Consider the following 25,999-nt stretch of genomic DNA (forward strand, 5'->3'; position numbering starts at 1 on the left):
CCTTGGATCAGCTTATCTCTGGCCATTATGGCTTTTTTGGGGAGTGAACCAGTGGAGGGAAGAACTCTCCCTGCCACCCCTGTTCATGGCTCTAACTTTCAAGTTAAATAAATAAAAACATCTTCAGAAAAAATAGAATTGCCGTATGATTCATCAATTCTACTTCTGATATATTTAAAAAATTGCAGCAGGATCTCAAAAGAGAGTATGACCACTGCTCATTGCAATAGTACTCACGGAAGCCAAGATGTCCACTGACAGAAGAAGGGTACTTTGAACTTGATTTGGCCCCTGAACTCATGTAGGACTTTAAACCTCAAAGCCAAAACTTAGCACCAAGAGAGTGGAAACTTAATCCAATTATGATGTTTCAGAGGCAAGCCTACTGGAACATCCTTGGATTACTGAGGGCATGTCCTCAGGTGGTAGTTCTTACGAGAGAGCTATAAAAGTCAAGTTGGGGAGTGAGGGAGGGCGCTGACATAGTGGCACAGCCAGTTAAGCGTTTGCATGCACAGGCAGCACCCTAGCTGCTCCACTTCTGATTCAGCTTCATGCTAGTGCATGTGGGAAGCAGGTGCTTCCTGGTACCTGGACCTCTGCCATCCAGGTGGAAGACCCAGATGAAGCTCCTCGCTTCTGGCCTTGGTCTGGCCCTGTCATGGCCGTTGTGACCATTTGAGGGCAGTGAACCAAAGTGTGGAAGGTATCTTTCTCCCTCTCCCTTCTCTCTTTCAATAACTCTGTCTTTCAAAGAAAGAAAATAAATTTCCTTTCCTCTCTGAGGTTGGGCCAGTCCCTGTCTGCTCTGTTTCCCCTTGTCATCCTTTATCTCCTCTGCTCCTAATAACACCATTCGGTCTGCCTGAACCTGAACATGAGCCTCTAAAACCATGTGCCCAGTAAACTTTTTATCTTCATAAACTTAGTTGCCTCAGGTATTTTGTTAAAGTAACAACAACCTGATCAATACATTAGATAGAAAAGATGTGACATATATATATATATATATATATATATATATATATATATATATATATATACAGATAATGAGATATTACTCAAACATCAACAAGGATGCTGCATCATGAACCTAAGGGCCTCTGCTTGTTGAAATAAATCAGTCACAATGGACAAATGCAGATTATTCCATGATCGTGGAATATATAAAGTAGTTAAAATCAATAGAAATTGAAATGAAAAGGTGATTACCAAGGATGGTGGTTATGGTAGAGGGGAGGAGAAATGAGGGTTTATTAGGTTTAAAGTTTTAGATTTGTGAGATAAAGTTGTACAGTTCTGTTAATGATACTGAAAAGTAGCTGGTTGATTGAATGTTGTTTTTTTTACCCCAATAAGAAAAGAATTGCTGTTGAAATCCAAGAATATTTCTTATCTAACAGGTATAGTTTACAGTGTCTACCATCCAATCACAAACAACCAGCTAGAGGGGGCAAAATTTGTTGGTCACAACCAACCCAGAAACTGACACAGATTAAAAGCTTTTATAACTGTATTCCATAGGTTTAAGAACTAATGGAAACTACTTTAAGAGACATCAGTTGAACTTCCAGAAATAAAAACCTCAGCACCTGAGATGAAAAATACACTGGATAGAATTGAGAGCTGACTAGATGTGGTAGAATGAAAGATTGGTGGCCTTGAAGACATTCACAGCAGGAACTATCCAGAATGAAGTGAAGAGACAAAAATTATGAAACAATTAAAAATATGGATAATCAGGAGGACAGCTTCAAGTGGTCTACTATATGTATGCTTAGATTTCTCTTAAAGAGGAGGGAGCAGAAGAAATTCTCATTTATAAGAGATCATGGTTTTAAATTTTCCATAGTTGATGAAAAGCTATAAACCTGCAGATTCAAGGAATTCAATGAATCCCAAGTAAAACAGACATGTGGAAAACCATATCATAGTACATCATAGTTAAATGGCTGAAAATCAATAATAAGCATAAAATTTCAAATCAAAGCAAAAATACATGTTAAATACAGAAGAAGAAAAATAAAGACAGACTGGTATTGTTGCATGACAAGATGCCATCTATATCGCTGGCATCATGTACTGGAGCATTTTTAAGTCCAGATGCTCCACTTCCAACTCAGCTCCCTCCTAATGTTCCTGGGAAAGCAGCAGGAAATGGATCAAGCGCTTGGGCCTTTTTCATCCATGTGGTAGACCTGAATGGATTTCCAGGCCCTTAGCTTCTGCTTGGCTCAGCCCCAGCTTGTGTGGTCATTTGGGAAGTAAACCAGCAGAGAGAAGGTTCTCTTTCTGCTTCTCCCTGTTATTCTGCCTTTCAAGTACATTAGGGGAAAAAAAATAAAGGTTACTTATTATCTTGAAAGGCAGAGCACAGCAAGAGAGGAAATAAAGATTCTTCCATCTGCTGGCTCACTCCCCTACTGATCAGGTACTGGGCGGGCCCAAAGCCAAGAGCCAGGAGCTCCTTCCGAGTTTCCAATGTGGGAATGGGGGCCCAATTCGCTGCTTTTGCAGGCAGATTGGCAGGGAGCTGGACTGGAAGTAGAGCAGCTGGAACTCAAACTGGCACCCCTAGGGGATGCCAGCATCGCAGTTGGCTGCTTTAGTTGCTGCATCTATATGAATGCTCAGAGTCCTCTGAAGGAGGACCAGGTAACGGAAGAAATGATCACTTTCGAAGAGATCATGGTTTGAAGCTTTTCCAGATCTTGAAATACATTTTGAAAGGAAACAGAGAGAGGGAGAGAGAGGTAAAGGTGATGTAGGTGTCTTGCTGGAAATAGGATAAGACGGATACGTGCAGATAAGACAGATGGTGGAAGCAATGAAAGTGAAGTGGTCTCTCTAGAATTATGCCCCCAACAGATTTCAAAAACAAAGGTGAAATAGACTTCTTTCAGTCTTGTAAAAACAGAAAGGAATTCATCACCAGGAGATTTGCACTGTCAGAAATGTCAAAGTCTTTCAAGCAAAGGAAAATGATACCATTTAGTGAACTAGACCCACACAGAGGAGTGGAAAGTGCGAGAAATGATGCTGCTTGAGTCAACATAAAAGACTTTTTCTTACTCTTCAGATCTCTTCAAAAGATAATTGCTTAAATGACAATAATAAAAACTACAGTGGGATTTATAGTACCGGTGATGTCCATGCAAAAATAGCATAAAGCGCGAGAGGGAGAAATGAAGCTACATCATTAGAACATCGTTACACTCTATGGGAAATGGTGTCATACTGCGTGTACACCCGCTGTAATTGGTTAAAGAAGCACAGAATAAGCTTTAAAAGCAGCTGTTAAAGTTACACTATTAAGGCAAAACAAGAGATAAAATGATATTCTAAATAATATCTAGGCAATCCACAGAAGAGGAAAAAAGGAAAATAGGTGGGACAAATAGAAGGTAGCAACACATTAAAGATTATTGTCTACATATTTTAATTGAAAAGCAACAGATGTTAGATTGAGCAAAAGGGAAGAAGTAGGTTTTTGTTTGTTTTGTTTTCTTGTCTTTTTAATTTGAGAGGCAGTGAGAAATGGAGCTTTCCCCTGCCCCTTCAGTCTCCAGTGCACCCAAAATGACCTTGCCTGAGCCAGAAGTTGAGAGCTGGGATTTCAATCCAGGTCTTTTATTTTGGTGGCAGTAACGCTTTGTTACTTAAATTATCACTGCTACCCCCGCCAGGGTCTGTATCAGAAGCAAACTGGAGAGAGGAGCTTAAGTTGAGAATTGAAGTAGTGTGTGAGTGTCTTAACTGATTTCCTCCTTTAATTTTTTGAATTTTTATATATTCATTTGGAAGTCAAAATTATACCAGAAGGAAAACATTTGGGGTTCACTCCCCAAATGACTGCAGTGGCTGGGTTGGGCCAGGCTGTGCTGGGAGCCTTAAGCTTCAAGGTTTCCCATGTGGACGGCAGGGACGCACGCTTGCAGGCCCCTCCCCTGCCTGTGCAGGTCATTAGTAGGGAGCTGTATTGGAAGAGCAGCAATGGGACTTGAACCAGCACCTGTACAGGATATCAGGGTCTTATGCAGCTTTACTTGCTGCACAATAATACCAGCCCATTAATGAGTTTCTTAACTACTACGTCCTAAAAAGAACAAACACTAAATGCAAAGTGATGTGATCAAATTAAAACGATCATGCAACTACTGATCAAAATAAAGCTGGACTCTGTGTAAACACTGAGTGAAGTGTCTCAGAGCCAAACTATGAGGTCATTGTTAAATATAAAGGGATCAAAAGGGCAGAACAGTTTTGAATATTTATGTGCCTAATGTGCAAATATGATCGTACTGCAGTTGAAGATTCCAAATCGTGGTAGTTGAAGATTCCAAAGGAACAAACAATAGACAGAAATTGAATAAGGATGTACAAGATCCCAGGAATATTACCATCCAGCTGACGCTTAGTGATTTTGATAGAACACTGCCCAAGAGCGGCAGCCTGCACCTTCTTAAAAAGCACACACAGAACATTGACCAGGACAGATCCTACAGTGGAACAGAAAAACAAGTCTCAATAAATATAAATGGATTCAAATAACATAACAAGTTTGCTCCTTGCAGGGGATTTAAGTTAGAGCCAAACTAAAGACATTGGGAAATTTACATACCTCTTCACTTACAGATTCAAGAAGAAATTGAAAGAACACTTCATAAGTATTTTGAACTGAAAGGAAAAAAAAGATACATTTGTTGTTAAAGCAATAGTTAGGAAGAATTTATAATGCCACACACCCATATTTGAAAAGAAGAAAGGTCTCTAACAAGTGACCTCATCTTCCACTATAAGAAGTATGGAAAAGAACAAATTGTATCTAGAGTAAGAAGAAAGAATGACATGGACCGTGTAGGGAAAGCATCTCTCTCACTCATTGATGACAAAAGTCTTTCCCTGGGCCCAGTGCAATAGTCTAGCAGCTGAAGTCCTCACCTTGCGTGCACCAGGATCCCTATATGGGTGCTGGCTCTAATCCCGGCTGCCCCACTTCCCATCCAGCTCCCTGCTTGTGGCCTGGGAACGGCCCAAAGCCTTGGGACCCTGCTCCCCCGTGGGAGACTCAAAAGAAGCTCATTTTTGGATCAGTACAGCTCTGGCCATCGTGGCTGCTTAGGGAGTGAATCAATGGATGGATCTTCTCTGTCTGCCCTTCTCTCTGTATATCTGGCCTGTTTTATTTATAAAAATGAAATAAATCTTAAAAAAAAAAAGGAGTCTTTCCCCATTTTTCCCGGTCTCTTCTAAGCTCTGGGGACCTGGTCTAATCCACAGGCTATAGAAGGCTATTTTAAAAAGTAGCACTGTGTCTGATGCCAAGACATAGTAGGTTGCACTTCTGACTGCAGCACTGGCTTCCCGTATGGGCACCGGTTTGAGTCCCAGCTGCTCCACTTCCAAACCAACTCCACACTTAAGGTCTGGAAAAGCAGTGGAGGATGGTTCAAATCCCTGGCACTTGGCTTTGGATTGGCTCGGCTCTGGTTGTTCCCGCCATCTGGAGAGTGAACCAATGGATGGAAGACTTTTCTCTCCATCCCTGTCTTCGTAGCTCTGCCTCTCAAATAAAAAGAAAAGAAATATTTTTAAAAATTGTTTTTGAAAAATGAAGTAGCATTGCTCTTCTAATACTGAGTAGGCCTGATGGGTAGCTTTAATTTATTTTGGGAAAATAAGGAAAGATATTCTAAGAGGTGTAGAATGTGTTATAGCTTACAACTTATCGGTTTTATTTTATGGATTCTCTTATTCACTTTTGACTAAGCTAGCAACAGCTAAGACTTCCTACAGTATCGTGCGCTCGTTATTTCCATCTTTACAAGAGAAGGAAGCCGCGGGAGCACGTAAACAATATTGGCTGTTGTGTCTGAAATTTGGCTTGGATCTCCCATGAATAACTGCTTTTCTTTGGTGTTTTTTACTTCAAATTCTTGCTTGAGGTGAATACGCTTTGCCTTGACCCGTCAATGACTTTATCTGGAACTCTGATACATCATTTTACTGCCCAGTCTAGATGCTGATTCTCTTATCTGGAGCACGTGGACTTGACTTTAGAAATGTTCTAAATCATACACTAAGTTGTGTCTCAGTTTCTCTTTGGGAATAATCACATCTGACACCAATGAGATAAAAGCTGTGGGACTGTTTGGGAAACTAAAATACTGGATCCTGTTGAAGTGGGGTGACTCATTTTCCTAGTGCCGAGAGAATCTCCCGAGTTGGTAGTGGGTGCTGCTCTTCACACTCCAACAGGCAAAGATACAGGTGTCCCGTGGTTCTCTGGCAAGTATCTAGTTGTATTATCAGGACTTTCATGCTTTGTAAGTAGAAAAAAGAAACGTTTTCTTCACGCTCTTGACGAAAATGGCGTTAACATTTTAATGGTTAATTCTTTGCTCCTATGACATCTTTTGAACTTGTCTGATAGCAGATAGTCTTAGCTGATTTATAAAAAATCTATAATATATAGAACCTTGCAATTTCAGGAAGATTTCTGTACCATACCTGTAAATGGCAGTTCCCTCCTTGATCAAGGAGGTTGTAGTTTGCAGATTGCAGATGGTAGACCTCAGCATTTCAACTCCCAAACACTATTTCGGTTTGTGCTAAGAGTGACAGTTTAGATTTCAGCCCATGTGTGTTTGGGAGGCTGAAGTTTAAACCCTGCCAGAGATGCTCGCTTGTGAGAGTTCTTCCCTTTGCTTGGACCCAACTGATGCAGAATCCTTTGAGGTGCTGTGAATCATTTACATCTCCCTCTGGCCTTGGATGAGGAAAGGAAACTAAACCAAGAGGTGAGGCCTGGCTCATCCCTGAGCCTTTGGGAATGACTCACAGCTTCCCGCTGGTTTTGGTAGTAAGGCATTCACATTATAGGCAGTGCCAATCTGGACAGTTATCTCCCCAGTGTGTAATTTCCGGTGTGACTAAATAATCCATGGAAAATAGCAGCAAGATACATTGCAGAGTACTTTGGTTAAAACATAATCTAAAATAATTCATAGAATTCTCACAAAGCTTATTTAAAACTTTTGAAAAAATCCTGCCCTGAGTTTTTAGTAAGATATAAGTGTATGTATATACATATAAAAAGATCTATATCCTTACTAAAAGATCTTTCTAAAAAATCTATATCCCTACTTCATCCTAACAATTTTATATTGAAGAGTTGTGTTCTTAGGTAGCTTCTGATGGGACAAGATCATAGAGTGAAAAGCTCAAGATACAGGTGTGAAAGGGGATCTTTGCAGGGCCCAGTGTGGCTGCCTAGTGGCTAAGTCCTCGCCTTGCACCTGCCAGAATCCCATATGGGCTGGTTTGTGTCTCAGATGCTCCATTTCCCGTCCAGCTCCCTGCTTGTGGCCTGGGAAAGCAGTCCAGGACGGCCCAAAGCCTTGGGACCCTGCGCCAGTGTGGGAGACCCAGAAGAGGTTCCTGGCTCCTAGCTTCAGATGGGCTCATCTCTGGCTGTTGCGGCCACTTGGGAAGTGAACCAATGGATGGAAAATATTTGTCTGTCTCTCCTTCTCTATGTATATCTGCCTTTCTAATAAAAACAATAATGAAATTAATCTTTAAATTAAAAAAAGAAAGAGGATCTTTGCAGACCTAAGAGGATGAAGGCAGTAGAACTGACGGCCTTGGGTTGGCATTCCTCAATCCAGCTTCTAGCTCCAACACTTACTCTGAAGCTTTTGGTTTCAGTTGTAAAATGATACTTGTGATAAAACCAACCTCTTACAGTCTCAAGGCTTAAATGCATAGGATAGTGTGAATACCCATGAATATTTCTGATTTAAAAGGTGTGTGGAATCTCACTGCCCCTTGTTTGGATTGCCATGGTGTTTGTTGGGAGGGAAGCTTGAAGGAGATTTTAGGAGATTTCCTTTTATGACTTTTGAGTACCATGAGCCAGGTGGGAACACTCAGGATGGTGTGCTCACGTTGGCTTGGGAGGCAGATTTACTCTTTCATCGTTACTTCCTGCAAATGTATAGACTATGCAGAAGGCAAGTGAAGAGATTATCAGTGGCTGCAGGTCACTCACCTTGCTGTGCCCAGATCACAGCATGGGCACGTGGCTGAAATCAGCCGGTAAGACCCAGCCTCCCGGGACTGAGACTGCTCCACACATTGTGCTGCAGGTGCCTAGTGACAGAGTCCCAGAGCAGCTCATCACAGTCCCCTGGGGAACTCCTGGGAGCCACCTGGCATCAGCCCTGTGACCAGTTTGTTCATCTGTCCCTGGATTCTGTGAAACAGCTCTTCAAACCTCTGGGCTTCCAATGTATTCCTTGTTTTGACAGCATCAATTTTGCTTCATTTTTTTAAACTTACAATAAGAATACCTTAACTAGCACAGACCTCTTAGATAGATCTAATATTTCCATTGTCAGGAAGAAAACATAGGAACTGGGGTCTTGGCATATCATGTTAAGCCTCCACCTGTATTGCCAGCATTCCAGTAGAGAGCTGGTTCGAGTTTCGGCTGCTCCATTTCTGATCCAGCTCTCTCCCAGTAGCCCGAGAAAGCAGCAGAGGATGGCCCAAGGGTTTGGATCCCCTGTACCTACCTGAGACACTCAGAATAAGTTCCTGGCTCCTGGTTTTGGATTGGCCCAGCTCCAGCTGTTGCAACCATTTGGGCAGTGAGCCAGCAGATGGAAGATGTCCCCCACCTCTGCCCACATCTGAACACTGTAACTCTGCCTTTCAGATAAAATAAAAATAGATCTTTTAAAAAAAGTGTAAGATAAAGCACAAGCCCTGGAGGGTATAGAAAATTGCTCTTTAGATTGTGTCTCTTAGAATGAGAAACTATTGCTTCTTTCTGAAATGAAATTTTTGACCCATTTGCATGAAAAGGTGAGTCCTTAGCTTTGCTGTTTTTGGCTTACTGTAAATATAAAGTGTTGCACGTAGGTGCGTTTGGAGGTGGAACTATTCTTTTTTTATTTTCCAGAGAAGGAAATTACCAATAGGCAAAAAGCTCAGCAGGAAATTTAAGGCTTTCAGAAGATTGGTGTCTTGTAAGTAGGATCATTCATCGTAATTGCCACCAAGAGGTTAAAAGTGATATTCTTTTTTTTTTTAAAGATTTATTTATTACTTTGTAATTCAGAGTTACCGAGAGAGAGAGAGAGAGAGAGAGAGAGAGAGAGAGAGATCTTCCATCCACTGATTTGCTCCCCAGGTCGCCACAACAACTGGGCTGGGTCAGGCTCTGATTTGCTCCCCAGGTCACCACAACAACTGGGCTGGGTCAGGCTAAAGCCAGGGGCCTCCTCTGAGTCTCCCATGTGGGTGGCAGGGACCCAAGTACTGGGTCAGTTTCTACTGCTTTCCCAGGCCATGATCAGGGAGCTGTATCAGAATTTGAGCAGTTGGGACTGGAACCAGTGCCCGTTTGGGATGCTGGCATTACAGGCAGTGGTTTTACACACTATGCTTCAACACCAATTCCTATTCCTTTTCCAAAGTTCACCTCAAAGGGTACCTCCTCTGTCTTACAGACAGTTCTCCCTTTCCGGGTTCTTACACCTTAGCTTAGACAGTGGCTCTGCAGGTACCAGTCTGTTTCATTTGGAGGGCCTTATGAAACAGGATGCTTTGCACCAGCTCCAGGCTCAATGGGAAAAAGCCGCAGTCAGGAGTGGTGTGTGCAGTGGTGAGACTGTTTCCTGCATTCACAGTGGCTACCGTCTTTGCTTCCTTGACTAAACTGTCTACTTCTCGAGAGCCAAGTCCATGTGTTGGTCACCATTTGACAGCCTGCAACGCTTGGCACAGTGCTTAGCCCTGAAGATGTCACTTGGTATGCCTGCATCCTATATCACAATGCGAGGTGCTAGTCCCAGTTCTTTCTCTTCTGACCCTGCTTCCTCCAGCATGAACCCCTGGAGGCAACAGCTAAAGGATCATGTTGTTGATTCCCTGTTACCTGCATAGTAGTCCTAGACTGAGTTCCTGGCTTTGCTCTAGCCCAACTGTGGTTGTTGTGGATATCTGGGAAGTGGACCAGAAGATGGAAGATCTTCATCTCCCCCTATTTTCTCCTTCTCTTTGCCTTACAAATAAAATAAAAATATAATTTTTTAATGTACAAGAATGGAATGAGGGTAATGAGACAAATTCTTGGTGGAATTTGAGTTGTCTTTTTAGAATGGGTAAAGATCTGTATGCAGAAGTTTCAAGGACTAGAAAGTGTATGAGGGGAAGTTATAAGACAATAAGGAAGAGGTGTTGAGAGAAAGTGTAGACCTTTCTCAGTGTACAGTGGGAAATAAGGCTTTTTCAAAGGACAAGATTGGGCACCAGCATATCAGGAAAAACTTCCACATGTGATGCTGGTATCTTATATTGGCTCCAGGTCATGATTGGCTCCAGTTCTTGATTTCCGTGTCTGATCCAGCTCCCTAATAATACGCTAGGAAAGCAGCAGGCCTTTGTCCCAGTGCGGGAGATCCTGCGAAAACTTCTGGCTCTTTGCTTTGGACCAGCCCAGATGCTGCTACTGCAGCTGTTTGTATGCGAGTGAACCAGTGGATGTAGGCTCTCTCTCTCTCTCTCTCTCTGTTTCTCTCTGTGTGTGTCTCTCTGTAACTCTTTCAAATAAATAAGCAAGTAAATAAATACCTTTTTTTTTAAAACGAAAGGGCTATAAATTAAAGGTTACAATTCAACTATAATGGTGATGTTGTAGTCTTTTTTTTTTCTAAGATTTATTTATGGGAAAGTCAAATTTACAGAGAGAAAGCTCTTCCATGTGCTGGGTCATTTCCCAGTAGCCACAACAGCCGGAGCTGAGCCGATCCAAAAGCCAGGAACCAGAGCCTTCTTCTGTGTCTCCCACACGGGTGCAAGGTCCCAAGGCTTTGGGTCAATCTTGACTACTTTCCCAGGCCACAAGCAGGGAGCTGGTTGGGAAGTAGAGAAGCCAGGATATGAATTGGTACCCATATGGGATCTGGCACATGCAAGGAGAGGATTTCAGCCATTAGGCTACTGTGCCAGACTGATGCTGTAGTCTTAAAGAATATTGTTTACCATAGAGTTTAAGAACAAAGAAGGGAGAGAAAATTGAGTTGTGGGAAGCTTTGGGAATATTTTCCTGTTCTAGAATTTCAAAATAGTATATGATTAGGCAGCTTATGTAATTTCCAACAGTGATATAGTGACATCATTATTGAGAACTGGAACCCCGAAACATGTCACTTCTAATGTGCCTGTTGAAAGTTTATTTCAGGCTAATTTCTTTGAGAAGCCCTAACTTGGGAAGATATCTCAGCGTGTGTAACAATGCTGTTATAGAAATGAATGGAAAGTTTTATCTTTTCAGCTGTTATTCATTCCCAAATTCCTGTGGCCCGGTATCTTTCTTGCTCCCTTTGTGCTTAGGAAACATGTTCCTGTGCCATGGTGAATTACAGCTTGAGTCTTGAGAATCCGAGCCCTGATTCCTAATGCTTTTGATGGAAACTTTCTCAGGCCCATTTTTCTCCTTCGGTTTGAATTTCTTTTCACTATTTTAATGGGTACAAGTCAGCTCCTGCTAAAGATTAACTCTCTCTGGTGAGGGAGTAACAGCCGGGCAAGCTGGCTGGCCCCTAAGACTGCAGATCGCGGGACTCAGAATTGAGTTGTGACTTCCGTAGTGACGTGCCTGGTGCTAGATCATAACCGTGAGATGCTTTACAGGAACTTGGCCCTGATCAAACAAAGTATCTGCAAAGCCCAGATGGACTGTAATCCTGTTGGCCTCACAGCTTTCTCGGCACTGTGTTGACCCATCAAAGGAAGGTAGCAGGCTCTGTGAACCAGTCAGGCACTCTCACGTGTGGATCACACGGTGCTCAATTCCAGCATGAGTCTATGAAATGCTCTACCCTTCATCTCTGGGAGGCTACAAGAGGAGCCACAGCTGTCTGACCCTTTGCTCTTTGTGCAGCAAAATCAACTACTACTTTCTTCCTCTACTCTTGTGTCAATGATTGATTCATGGTGTGTTGTGGGGCAGATTCAGGTTTTGCAGTTCTGGGACAGTTCCTCTAATAGTTGAATACACCTTTGGAAATCAAGCTTACTCAAAGGAACAAGACATTTGCTATGCTTATTTGGGGAATGTCAGATAAGTTTGCAACATCTGAGATTTATTTATTTCTGTTGGGAAGGCAGAGTTACAGAGAGAGAAGGAGAAGACAGAGAGATCTTCCATCCACTGGTTCATTTTCCAAATGACTGCAATGGCCAGAGCTGAGCTGAGCTGAACTGAAGTCAGGAGCTTCTTCCAGATCAGCCATAGGAGTACAGGGTCCCAAGGGCGTGGGCCGTTCTCTGCTGCTTTCCCAGGTCACATAGAGGGAGCTGGACTAGGAGTGGAGCAGCTGGGACACAAACTGGTACAATATGGGTTGTAGGTTTTCTGTACTGTAGGTGGAAGCTTAGTCTGATATGCCACCACTCCAGCCCTGGATATTATATTTCTTTATTCTCAGAGACTTGGTAAATGATTTTCATCTTTTATTGTGCAATGCATTAGGAATTTCTTGGTGTTGACTTTAATGTTGGTGTAGCCAGATTGCTGTGCCCTGCCTAATACCACAAAGACCTGCCCATTTCATATATCACTACTTAATTTGTCATTCATCAGTTGAAAATGAATTAAAAGATAAATGATTTTAATAAAAAAGAGGGCTCCTTTGGGGGCACCCAGAGTGAAGGGCACCCACTTTTCTTTTTTTCTTTTTTTTTTAAAGATTTATTTTATTTTTTATTGGAAAGTCAGATATACAGAAAGGAGGAGAGACAGAGAGAAAGATCTTCCGTCCGATGATTCACTCCCCAAGTGAGCACAATGGCCGGTGCTGTGCCGATCTGAAGCCAGGATCCAGCAACCTCTTCCAGGTCTCCCACATGGGTGCAGGGTCCCAAGGCTTTGGGCCGTCCTCAGCTGCTTTCCCAGGCCACAAGCAGGGAGCTGGTTGGGAAGTGGAGCTGCCGGGATTAGAACTGGCGCCCATATGGGATCCCGGGGCTTTCAAGGCGAGGACCTTAGTCATTAGGCCATTGTGCTGGGCCCTAAAAGAAATTTCCTGTATAAAAGGAAGAGGCAGAAATGTATGAAGAAGCCATAGGCCAAGGGGCCTTTACACTGTAAATGTAATCCTCATTGGTTGCCAATCCACAAGCCATGAGGGAGCAAGTCTAAACAGACATTTCAATGGCTCATGGACACGCTGAATTTTCACAATTAAGTGTTGGGTTGGTAAAATATAAGTTATGACCCCACCCCAAAATAATGCTTCTTGTGAGAATCCTAGTTAGAAAACACTAGTATGGCTAATTTCTTGAATGTCCTTTAAGGAAGACACTGCCCTTCTATTTGATTTGTGTAAATGAAGTTTGTTACTGCTCTCTGTGTGTCCATTTGAACAATGTTGATTGGAAGTACTAGAAATCCAGTTTAGCAGACTGACAAAAACATTGTTTCAGGGCCCAGTGTGATGGCTCAGTAGCCAAATCTCCACCTTCTAAGTGTCACGATATCCCCTATGGGTGCCCGCTTCGTGTCCCGGCAGCTCCACTTCCCATCCAGCTTCTGCTTGTGACCCCGGGGGAAGCAGTTGAGGATGGTCCAAAGCTTTGAGACCTAGCAACCACATGGGAACATCTGGAAGAAACTCCTGGCTCCTGGCTTCAGATAGGCTCAGCTCCAACCATTATGGCTACTTGGGGAGTGAACCAACGTTCAGAAGACCTTCCTCTCTGTCTCGCCTTTCTTTGTAAATATGCCTTTCCAATAAAAATAAATAAATATTTAAAAATTGTTTCAAGTAACTCAAACAGTACAGTGTCTTCCGTACTGTGAGATTCCAGACATCAGCCACTTGGGCAGGATGTGTTTTCCCTGCACTGTGTGCTGCTCAGCTCTGCTTCATCTGCTCTGCTGTTTCGTCTCCTTGTAGAGGCCGAAGGGCTGCACCTGCTCTGCCTCGCTTCTGCTTCCTTCTGGATACTGTGCCAGGTTCTTTCCTTCCAGAAAGCTCCACAATAACCTTGTTAGGTCTTGTTGGTCCCTACTAGGTTTTTTTTTTTTAAAGATTTATTTATTTTATTACAAAGTCAGATATACAGAGAGGAGGAGAGACAGAGAGGAAGATCTTCCGTTCAATGATTCACTCCCCAAGTGAGCTGCAATGGCCAGTGCTGCGCCGATCCGAAGCCAGGATCCAGGAACTTCTTCCGGGTCTCCCACGCGGGTGCAGGGTCTCAATGCTTTGGGCCGTCCTCAACTGCTTTCCCAAGCCACAAGCAGGGAGCTGGATGAGAAGTGGAGCTGCTGGAATTAGAACTGGCGCCCATATGGGATCCCAGGGCGTTCAAGGCGATGACTTTAGCCGCTAGGCCACGCCGCTGGGCCCTCCTACTAGGTTTTATGTCTGTTCCTAAGCCCAACTGCCATAGCCAAGGGGATATGATGCATCGGACCTGTCCTAAATGACATTGGTGAATTATGAGAAATCCTAAATTACTACCATATTTTGAATTTTTTGAAGGAAAATGATTATCGAAGGAGACAACAAAACATGTTAAGGAAATATACGAGAAGTTTTACTATTAGAATAATGAGAACTTGGGTAACGTGTATTTTGATTTTTTTTTTCCCAGAGGGCCAGGGAAGTCGCAAAATGTGTGTGGGGATGTGGAACAGTGGGTGGGCTATAAAAACTAAATAAGAAACAAAAGATGCTCGAACAGTTGATGGACTCAGTGTCCCGCGTGAGGCGAGGTTTTGCAATGAATGCGCTGATGAGGTGCTGGGCACTCATCTTTCAGAGGGGCAAACATGTGGGAATTCCTGGTCGTTGGATTCAGGGTTTCAGATTTAGAGACAAGGACAGGATTTCTAGGGATCTGGCATCCTGAACACCCAAGGGAGGGAGCAGATGCTGGGAAGGGCAGTGGGGAAGCCTCTATCTTTATCTAACGCTTAGAGAACTTGGAAGCATTTTTACAGACCGTAGGATGGAAATGTTGCTGAACCTGAGACCTTGGGTATCCTTGGTGAGGAAGTCCTGTGAAAAACTGAGTCCCTTCTTCATAGGTTGTCATTTCCCTCACCTTACCAGTTAGTTATCCTCATTTAATGTAGAGTTACAGAGGAGTCAAAGCTCCAGGAAAGCAGTGGGGGCTAAACCCTGCGCTTCCACACCCCAACCGGTTCCAGTCAGGCTCCTACGGATGCCCTTTATTATGGTTTGATCATTGAGTTGTAGGTCATATAGCTTCCTGTTTCTCAGCCAAGAAAATGACTAATGTTGGCTTAGCTAACCAAGAGGCAAAGACATCCCTGCCCCTTGGATAAACTTGGCTGGGAGGAGTGCCTGTGTCATTGGAAGCATGCACAGCAGATCCACTTAGTGAATCCAGCTGGGTGGAGCTGATGACATCGTGTAGGAGGTCAGGGGGCAGAGGTGCGGCCAGTTTCGCCCTGTGGATGAGGCTGTCTCATCCATATATCCACACTTAGACCTTTAAGTCAATTTTTTGAAAATTAAAATGCCTGTTTGGTGTCAGCCTGGTGAGAACTCTGCCGTTAAGGGCTTTGTGAGGAGAGACTAAACTTTTTATTTACTTATTTTTTGACATGCTGAATGAAATATTCAGTAAGCAGCTGTGACTTGGTACACCTGTTCATTCAGTGGCAAATCCAAATACCATTTGAATTTCTGTATGTGGGAGAACACATCTCATGCATGAAATAATAAAAATCAGAGTTTGGTGTTTCCGGCTTTGATTTCAGCCTTGTCCTTTTCCCTAGCAAAGCTCTTCCTTCTAAGTTCTGCTATATGACGTTTTTTTCACTTGAGTCCTCTTTTAACAAATACTGGTTGACTCAGCATGTGTTTTCTCATTGGTATTCTGTTTGGGGCTGTCTACTTGTGACTTTGCCTTCAATGCAGAAGGGAATTGTTTTGCCCCGACATGAGCTATTTACCTACTAAGTCATTTTCTGAGAGTTTCTATTCCTGTGTTCAAGTCTTGGATCTTTGTCTCTTTTGCTTAAACTCGTGTGTGGCTATATTCACACACACACACACAAACACAACCCTCTTTTTAACATTCTCCTCACTTTGCCATTTCCTGTGATGCAGTTGCCTTGACTTCCAACCCATGGTAGAAACTTCTAGCTTGTAGTTGGGTGTTGCATGCTGAGTGATTACTATGAGAAATGGTAATCAGTATACGGAGAGGTCCCTCTAAATCCAGCGAGAGGGGTGGTATTGGACAGAGTGGGGGTATGCCACTGTCAGCATCCCATACGCCCTGCCACTTCATGTCCCAGCTGCTCCAGTTTTGCTCCAGCTTCCTGATAACGTGCCTAGAAAAAGCGATGGGAGATGGCCCACGTACTTGGGTTCCTGTGTCCATGTGGGAGACCTGGAAGAAGCTCCCGGCTCCTGGCTTCAGCCTGGCAGTTGTGGCTGTCTGGGGAATGAACGAACGGATGGAACATCTTTCCCTCTGTCTCTAACTTTTTAAAAAAACAAATAAAGCTCAAAGAAAATCCAGTTAAATGGCAAAATTAGATGATTCTAATTTGTTTATTATAGAGAAGTGACAACTTCATTTTAATTAATTTTTAAGCAGTTATGATTGAAACTGATGAGCATAACTAGTTATAGTCCTTTCTGGAAGAGACTAATTGTTTTAAAAATATTTATTTATTTATATTTGTTATTCAGATTTACAGAGAGAAGGAAAAACACAGACTTTCGTCCACTGGTTCACTCCTCAAGTGGCTGCAGCGACTGGATCCAAGAGCTTCTTTTGGATTTCCCGTGTGGTTGCAGGAACCTAAGGACTTGAGCCATCCTCTTCTGCTTTCCCAGGCACATTACCAAAGAACTAGGTCAGAAGTAGAGCAACTGAGACTAGAATTAGCACCCACATGGAATTCTGGCACTACAGGTGGAGAATTAGTCTGTTGAAACACTGCACCATCCTAGGACTAAGTATTATTATTTTAAAATTATTTATTAAAAAGGCAGAGAGAGAGAGAGAGAGAGAGAGAGAGAGAGAGAGAGAGAGAGAGAGATATCTTCTGTCTGCTGGTTCACTTCGTAAATGGCTACAGTTGGAAGCTGGACTTTCCCAAAGCTAGGAACCAGGCTTTCTGATCTCCCATATGTCTGCTGGTTCACTTTGTAAACGGCTACAGTTGGGAGCTGGACTTTCCCAAAGCTAGGAACCAGGCTTTCTGATCTCCCATTATGGATACAGGGTCCCAAACACTTGGACCATTTTCTGCTACTTCCCAGGTGAATTAGCAGGGAGCCAGGTTGGAAGTGGAGCCGCCAAGATTTGAACTGGCATCCATATGGATAATGGCTCTCCCTGTTAGGGCCAAGAGAGACTAATTACTATTTACCTTTAAATCTCATTTTATATTCAATCAAATTGTATGTGTTTGTTGAATCCATGAATGAATGAATCTAGATTCCCTGCAGCCAGTGTTTGGTGTAGTGGTTAAGTCCCTGCTTGGGACAGCCACATTCCAGGCTGAAGAGCCTTGCTTTAGTGCAGCCTCCTGGTGGAGTGCATACTGGGGGCCAGCAAATGATGGCCCAGCTGGTTGGGTCTCCATGTGGGAGACCCAGATGGAGTAACTGAATCCTGGCTTTAGGCATTTGGAGAATAAACCCCTGAAAGATTCATTCATTCTCTCTCTCTCTCTCTCTCTCTCTCTCTCTCTCTCTCTCTCCTCTCTCTCTCTCTCTCTCTCCAGCCTATGGAGAATAAGGCAGTGGATGATTTTCTCTGTGCCTGTGTATGCACGCATATGCATGTGTGTGTGTCTACCTTTTAAATAAAATGAAAAAAAAAAATCACCTTTTTTACAAAGGGTTATTATTGGGGCTTATAAATACATGGCTAAATAAGTAAGATGATAAATGGATGTGGAAAGGTCTTTGTCTCCATTTGGATGCTACTGAATGCTGACCTGAAGTCAATGTATATCAGTGCATGGGAGTGGTAGGCTAGCTTATTTGCATGAAAAATTTTTACAATTCATGCATATGAGCAGTCTTTAAAAAGTTCATAGAAATTCAAGTTATGAATAAGATGCACATGAGTTTCAGAATTTTTTGCACCGAGAGAGTTGTATTTAAATTCCATTTTCTATGAGTTTTTTTTGGACATACCCTCATCTAATGACTTTGGCTGGTCACTGAGGTGGCCTTGGTGGTGCTACATAGTAGGCTGCAGGGGAGAAGACATAGGGGAACCCTCTGTTCATCTTTGCTTGGCCCATTTTCTCTGTGCACACTAGCATCCAAACTTACAAGGTGTGCTTGAGGAAGAACCAAGTTCCTGGTTTCAGCTTTGGCCTGGCCCATCTCTGCTGTTGGGGACCTTTAGGGAGTGAGAGAGCAGATGGAAGGGGTGTGTGTGTGTGTGTGTGTGTGTGTGTGTGTGTGTTTCTTCTTTTTGGGTAAAATTGAAATAAATAAAAACTTAGAAAACTGACTGTTGTCAAATTGGTCAGTGTTCCTCATACTCAACAGCGTGAACAGGGGTCATAATTTTTTTTGTTGTTGAATAACAACAGTGGGTAAGTGAATGAAAAGAATTGGTAACCGAGATGCAGAATCTCCTTTCTTAGTCTCCTGTCTGTTGGTGGCACATTTCCCACCAATCATTGTTATGTTCAGGCCTTTGTTCTAAAGGATGACTCCTGCTTTCTGAAAAGTCATTTGGTTGTTGGCATATTTTATTAAATTTTCCCAACATGCACAGCATAATAAAACCATTCGGGATATTAAAAAAATACGTATCTTTTAGCTGCAAGAAACAAATGATTTTGTTAGGAAGGTGCAGTGAAGATGAAATAAGATGAGACCATCACAAAACAACAGATGACTTTGAAAATTAGTGTGTGTCAACTAAGCAGTATGTAAGAGGTGAAGACACTGAAGAATAGGAAGGGCAAAAATGACTGTTTTCCATGAGTCGGAGGGAGTTAAGGACACTCAGGGAATCAGGCCTGGAGTCCTGACTGTGAGCCCGAGTGTCAGGGCAGAGTGCATGGTTTGGCAGTGTGGGAGGAGTGAGATGGTGAGTAGTTGGAGAGACTGAAGCAGAGAATGCACCGAGCGTGAACGATGTGCTATTATTTCTTTGTTTTGCAGGAGCACACTGCACCCCTCTTAAGAGGTCGTAGATTGGAACAAAGTGTCACGTCACCCCAGGTATGTCCACATGTCTGTACCTTTTCTCCCCTGTTGGTGTTCTTACGTTCTTTGGAGCTGGGAAGCTCTTCTGCTTATTTGAGAGTAAAGTCTTTATAGCAATTACCTCTTAAAACATAGCTTAGGATTTGGCACATACAGGCTGTTGCCAATCTAATGAACAAATTTTTTTAAGTAAGATTTGTTGGGCCTGACATGGTAGGCTAGTGACTAAAGTCCTCAGCTTGCATGTGCTGCAATTCCATATGGGTGCTGGTTTGGTTTATGTGCCGGCTGCTCCTCCCAGCTCTCTGCTAGTGACCTAGGAAAGCAGTAGAGGATGGCCCAAGGCTTTCAGACCCTGAATCCATATGGGATACCTGGAAGAAGCTCCTGGCTCCTGGCTTTGGATCATCCCAGCCCACTTGGGGAGTGAACCAACAGATGAAAGATCTTGCTATCTTTGCTTCTCTCTGTAAATATGCCTTTCAAATAAAAATAGATTTTTAAAATTCTTTTTAAAAAGAAACGCTATGGAAATGATGTGCAGTGCACTCTAGACAAATAGGAGTGGTGTTGATGGAGGCATCTTTTCTAATATCCAAGTAGGCAGCAGCCATCAAGAAAAAGAATAAATACTTTTAAATCCATTGGCTAATTGATTTTGTTTATTAGAGAGTTAGAGAAAGGAAAGACAGCATGAGTGTCAAGAACCATTCTCTGCTACTTTCCAGGCACATATTAGCAGGAAGCATCCAGGAATTGGAAACAAAGATGGCACTAAAACCTGTAAACTGTAACATTATTATACCCTCAAACAGCTTGCATCACACAATGAGATATTGTGATATAACCAATGAACCAATAATCAATGAGAGACAGACTGCCTATGAAATACATCAAAGAATTGAAAAGCCTGATAGGCTTTTAACACCCTATGTTATTCCACAATGGGCTGGGAGAGCAGAGAAATCTTCCACCTTCTTAGAGTGAGTGAGGAAGATGTGAAGTATAACCTATCAAGATTGTGGCAGGTAACTTACAGACAGCAGACTCAAATCTGCATTAGACATCAGAAAAAACTGTAAAGACCCTGACAGCCTCTTAACAGGAGGTCTATGCACAGAGCAGGAGGGGACCCCAGAGTGGAACAGGAGGGCAGGAGGAGGCTTGTATCCCAACACTGAAGACTCCCAGTACCTCACCAAAGACTGTCAGTATGGGCACCAAGGACTATATCCCAACTGTCAAGGAGATCACAGGGAATTGGAGTGCCTTCATAGGCCAAGAACTCTGAGGTCAACTATTCCCTGTTGGATCTCCCACACCGGATGGAAGGTGCCCAGATCCTTCCTCACAGGATCTAATGTCATCAGAACAACAGCCAGGAGCCCTGAACAGTCTTCAGAAACAGAAGAACAGTAAACTTCCTTCAGGACTCGGGAGGGGAGTTAGATCAGCTCGACAGACAGAGAGTAATAAGCAAAGCTTAGAACAGACAGGAAATAGCTTGGACTCCCATATATCTTACTAGGTAGGACACAAAGATCAGTTACTCCTCACTAAGGTATTGAGGATTTCTCTGCACTCCCCTCCTAAAACTGTTCTGTGACTCAACCATTAAAATATGGTATGCTTGAGTTATAAGCCTGTTTAAACCATCTTAAAATTCGTGAAGTTCAGTATAAATCATGGTTGAATTCTATAAGCTGCTAAATATAAAAATGAAAATAGACACGAGACAGCTGAGTAGCACCCTATAACCATCTTTAGGTTTGTAGCAGCCAGTTGTGTGTATGCTAAAAGTGAGATGTCAAGGAAGTAGTCACAGGATGTGATTAAAAACTTGGATTTTCTAACATATTGGTCACTCAATATCATGTTAGTTAACTTGATGATTCTGTTAATTTCCATGTTTCTTCCTGTTATTCAAGTTGTTTAGTAGTATCTCATTGGTGAGGATGATATTCTGCCAGCTCTACTTTCAAACCAAGGATGGTCTCCCAATGAAACTGTTGAATTTATCTGGACAATAAGATGCTGGACTGTCCGCATGATCCATGCCCGCAATGAAGGAATCATGACTGGTTAGGATCTGTACTACTGTAACAATATGAAGAATTCAGTATGGGGGGAGGGGCTGGGGGAGGGGTTGGGGAAATCCCAGAGCCTCTGAAACTGTGTCATAAAATGAAATATAATAAATAAATAAATAAAGTGGAGATAGGATTTAGGGGTCAGACACATCCACCCTTCTGGCCACTCAGATTTCCAATGTCTCGAGATACTCCTAGGTGATCTGAGATTCTTATAAATGACCTCATCAGTGGAAGGATCTGTCCTATGTCCTGTGCTTGGGAAGCGGAGTGATGTTTCAGAGAAGCAAGTGGGACTGTTGTTTTCTGCCTATTGGTAGACCTTAGATGTCGGGCCTTCCCTGATGCGTCTGCGTCCTAGCAACTCTCTCAGATGCCAGACACATAGTGGATATTACACCAATGTTTGTGGAATGAATGTCGGATGAGTTTTCCAGCACTGTTAGGTGTCATTGGTTATGTTAATGCAGTAAACTGCATAGTTTTTAAAAAAAAGATGGGAATAAAAACCCAGTCACCTTAATATGGGATGTGGGGCCCTACATTGCACACTACTGGGACAAATACCCACCACAAAATATCATTTGGTATTTCAGTACATTTTTCTGCCGTAACAATATTGATTGTTTAATTATTCCATATTTAAGTACTTTATCAACTTCATTTTATTTATTCTTTTTTATGTTTTAATCATTTCTTCCTCCCTCTCTCCTATCCTCTTTCCAGTCCCCCTCACCCTTTTAAAAAAAACAAGAATTATTTATTTTTCAAAATTCGGAGTTCCAGAGAGAGACCTCCCATCTGCCGGTTCACTCCACAAGTGGCTACAACAACCTTGCTGGACCAGGCTGAAGCCAGGAACCTGGGACACCATCCAGACATCCCGTGTGGGCAGCAGAGCAGAAGCGCTGATGGCATCTCCCACTGCTTTCCCAGGCGTGTTAGCAGGGAGCTAGCCTGGAGGTGGAGTAGCCAGGACTCTAAGGGATGCTCATACAAGATACGAGTGTCTTGAGAGGCTGCTTAATCCAGAAATGCCACAATGCTGGACCCCCTGTATTGAAGTACTGAAAACAAAATAAAAAATTAAAAATTAAAAAACACTTTCCCAAAGCTTCAGGAAAGTTTCCCTGTTAAGAAATATATTCTACGTTATATTTATTTCTTTATTATTTTTACTGCCTGAGTTTCTTTTATCGGTAGCTTGAGACTTTGGTTTAAGAAACTTTTTTTTTTTTTAGGGCCATGCACAGTAGCCTAGCGGCTAAAAGTCCTTACCTTGCACGTGCCAGGACCCCATATGGGCACTGGTTCTAATCCTGGCGGCCCCGTTTCCCATCAACTTCTCTGCTTGCGGTCTGGGAAAGCAGTCGAGGACAGTCCAAAGCCATGCGACCCTGCACCTGTGTGGGAGACTTGGAAGAGCTCTTGGCTCTTGGTTTCAGATTGGTACAACTTCGGCTGTTGCGGCCACTTGGGGAATGAATCATCAGGGGACGAATGATCTTCCTCTGTGTCTCTCCTCCTCTCTATGTATCTGACTTTACAATAAAATTAAATAAATCTTTTTTAAATGAAACATTTTTTCTAAAATAATTTTTAATGCTTAGAATTATTTAAAACAAATAAGTCTTGAAAAACACAGAAACACCATAAGTTACAACCATATGTTCTCTTCTCAGACTGAACAGCCATTGACATTTTGCTATAATTGCTTCAAATATCTCTCTTAAAAATGTAATAGATCCAGCCCCAGCTCCCAGCCCTGTTCCTTACCTTCCTTCCCATGGAACACCACTATTGGGAATTTGTTGTACCATTCTCATGGGTTTTAAAATTTTACCTCAGACATACACACACACATACACACACACGCACATTGTATCTGTGTATACAGGTGTATATGACATCATAAACAACGTCTGTAGTATTTGGTGTTTTTATAATTTACAATAAATGGTTCAATAATGCTAAGGGAAATGAGCCAATCCCAAAAGGTTAAATACCACATGTTTGCCTTAATTTAAGATGATATGATCTTATGTATAACATGTTATGTTATGTATGTTATATGTTGTGTATAAACTAAAATTGAAATGTCAATGAGTTGGTCACAGAAGGTGGTTAAGATCTCGCATTTACTTTTACCATATTGGTTACTCATTACTATGTCAATTAATTCCATAATGATGTAAATTTTTGCTGATGGTATGTTGGAGCTTTTAATTGACTGGGATGATACTCTGCTGGCTCTGTCTTCAGACCAGAGAGGGTATACCTAAGAAGCCGTTGAACTTGACTGGACAATAAGATGCTGGACTCTGTGTTTGGTATATGCTTGCAATGGGGGAATCTCAACTGAACTTGAACTGTGGTTATGCAACAAGGTGGAGGAATCCACCATGGTGGGAGGGTTTGGGGAGGGGTGGGGAGAACCCAAGTACCTATGAAACTGTGTCACATAATACAATGTAATTAATGAAGTAAAAATAATAAATATAACAAAAAAAGTAAAAAAACAATAAATGGTTCACTGCATGTTTCCTTTAGTAATCAGCATTTTCCATGTGATAGGTTTTTGAGAAGCAGATGCAGTTTATTCTGCTGGTGTTTAAATATTCTGTTGGTTAGAGGCCAACATTGTGGCACAGTGGGTTAAGCTTACAGCCACAATGCCAACATTCCATTTGGTTACCAGTTCCAGTCATGGATGCTCCACTTCTGATCCAGCTCCCAAGTAATGCTCCTGGGAAAGCAACAGAAGATGACCTGAGTACTTGGGCCCCTGTTCCCATGTGAGAAGCCTGGATGAAGCTCAACGCAGTAGGCACTGCAGTGATTTGGGCAGTGAACCAGCACGTAGAAGATATCTCTATGTGCCCCTTCTGTGTTTGTAACTGTGCCTTTCCCATCTATATATCTATATATCTATATATATCTTCTATTGATTAAACTGTAATGTAAAAATATTAAGATTTTAGGATTTATTCACACTGCAGCTCAAAATAGTCATTCCTTCATTCTGTAAAACTCCCTACAAAGAAGGGATGTTCATTTAACTATAGGAGAACTGAAGAACTTGGGCACTAGAAACTGATTTTATTTTTTTAGAGAGTAATTAACTTTTATTTGGAAGATTTACAAAGAGAAGGAGGGACAGAGAGAAAGATCTTCCAACTGCTGTTTCATTCCCCAAATTGCCACAACAGCCAGAGCTGAGCTGATCCAAAGCCAGGAGCCTAGCACTTCTTCTGGGTCTCCCATATGGAAGGACTTGAGCCATCCTCTGGTGCTTTTTCAGGCCACAAGCAGGCAGCTGGATGGGAAGTGGAGTAGCTGGGACATGAACTGGCACCCATATAGGATGCTAGCGCTCTAGTGAGAGGATTAGCCTTTTGAGCCACCACACCACCACCTCTCCCCTGATTTGATTTTTTTTACTCATTTTTTTGTTAATTACATTGCATTATGTGACACTTTTTTATATGCACTGGGATTCCCCCCGCCCCTCCCCAAACCCTTCCCCCCATGGTGGATTACTCCACCTTGTTGCATTTCCACAGTTCAAATTCAGTTGAGATTCTTTCATTGGAGGTTTTGACCAATCATAAAGTCCAGCATCTTATTTTCCTGGTAAGTTCAATGGTTTCTTGGTAAGACCATCTCTGATCTGAAGGCCGAGCCGGCAGAGTATCATCCCAATCAATTAAAAGCCCCAACATAATATTTACAACAATTTACAACATTATGGCATTAATTGACATGGTATTGATTAACCAATATGTTAATAGGAAAATGCAGATTCTCAACCACAACCTGTGGCTTCTTCATAGACATTTCCATTTTGGTTTATATACAACCGTGTTCTATACACCTTAAAATGGCTATAGATTGCTATTCAGCCGTCTCATGTCTATTTTAATTTTAGTATTTAGCAGTTTATAGCATTGAAGCATGGTTTCTCTGAACCTGGCATTTTTTCGGGTAGTCTAACTCTATAATTCTAACAGGATATATATCAACAGTTTAGGTGAGCATGTTTAGGAGGGATGTACAGAGAAATCCTCCATACCCCAGTGAGGAGTAACTAATCTTTGTGTCCCACCCAGTGAGTTATAAGTGCATCCCCGTTGACCGTTTCCTGTCTGTTTCTAAGCTTTCCTTGTTTTTCTCTATCTATCTAGTTTTGTTTGTTTGTTTGTTTGTTTGTTTTGAGAGGTTTCTGGAGCGATCCTGATGATCATTACGAGAGAGGGTGGGGACCCAAAGTTGGGAGCAGGCAAGGGCCAGAGAAAGCTCCTCTCCCTAGTCCTGAAGAAAGTTTACTGTTCTTCTCTTTCTGCAGACTGCTCAGTGCTCCTGATTGTTGTTCCGAAGACCTTGGATCCTGCAAGGCAGGATTTGGGCTTCTTCCATCCCATGTGGTAGATCCAAATGGGGGTGGGTGACCTCAGAGTTCTTGGTCTCCGAAGGCACTCCATTTCCCCATGGTCTCCTTGGCAGTTGGGATATAATCCTCGGTGCTCGTACTGATAGTCCTTGGTGAGGATCCAGGAGTCTTCAGAGTTGGGATACAAGCCTCCTGTCCGCCTGCTCCACTCTGGGGTCCCCCCTGCTCTATGCGTATGACTCACTCCGTTTATTTGAAAGACAATAACATAAAAA

At 42.5% G+C, this 25,999-nt stretch overlaps 1 protein-coding gene across 2 annotated transcripts in view; it reads left to right on the forward strand.

Moving 5' to 3' along the window:
• PLS1 (plastin 1) overlaps nt 1-25,999 on the forward strand; it is a 133,395-nt gene that overhangs the window by 57,308 nt on the left and 50,088 nt on the right. For both annotated transcript variants that reach the window (XM_058661402.1, XM_058661401.1), the window contains exon 2: nt 19,200-19,259. The gene's annotated coding sequence lies outside the window, so the exon portion shown is untranslated. The remainder of the gene's footprint in view (nt 1-19,199; nt 19,260-25,999) is intronic.

Source organism: Ochotona princeps, chromosome 3 (assembly GCF_030435755.1).
Source record: "Ochotona princeps isolate mOchPri1 chromosome 3, mOchPri1.hap1, whole genome shotgun sequence".
Lineage (NCBI taxonomy): Eukaryota > Metazoa > Chordata > Mammalia > Lagomorpha > Ochotonidae > Ochotona > Ochotona princeps.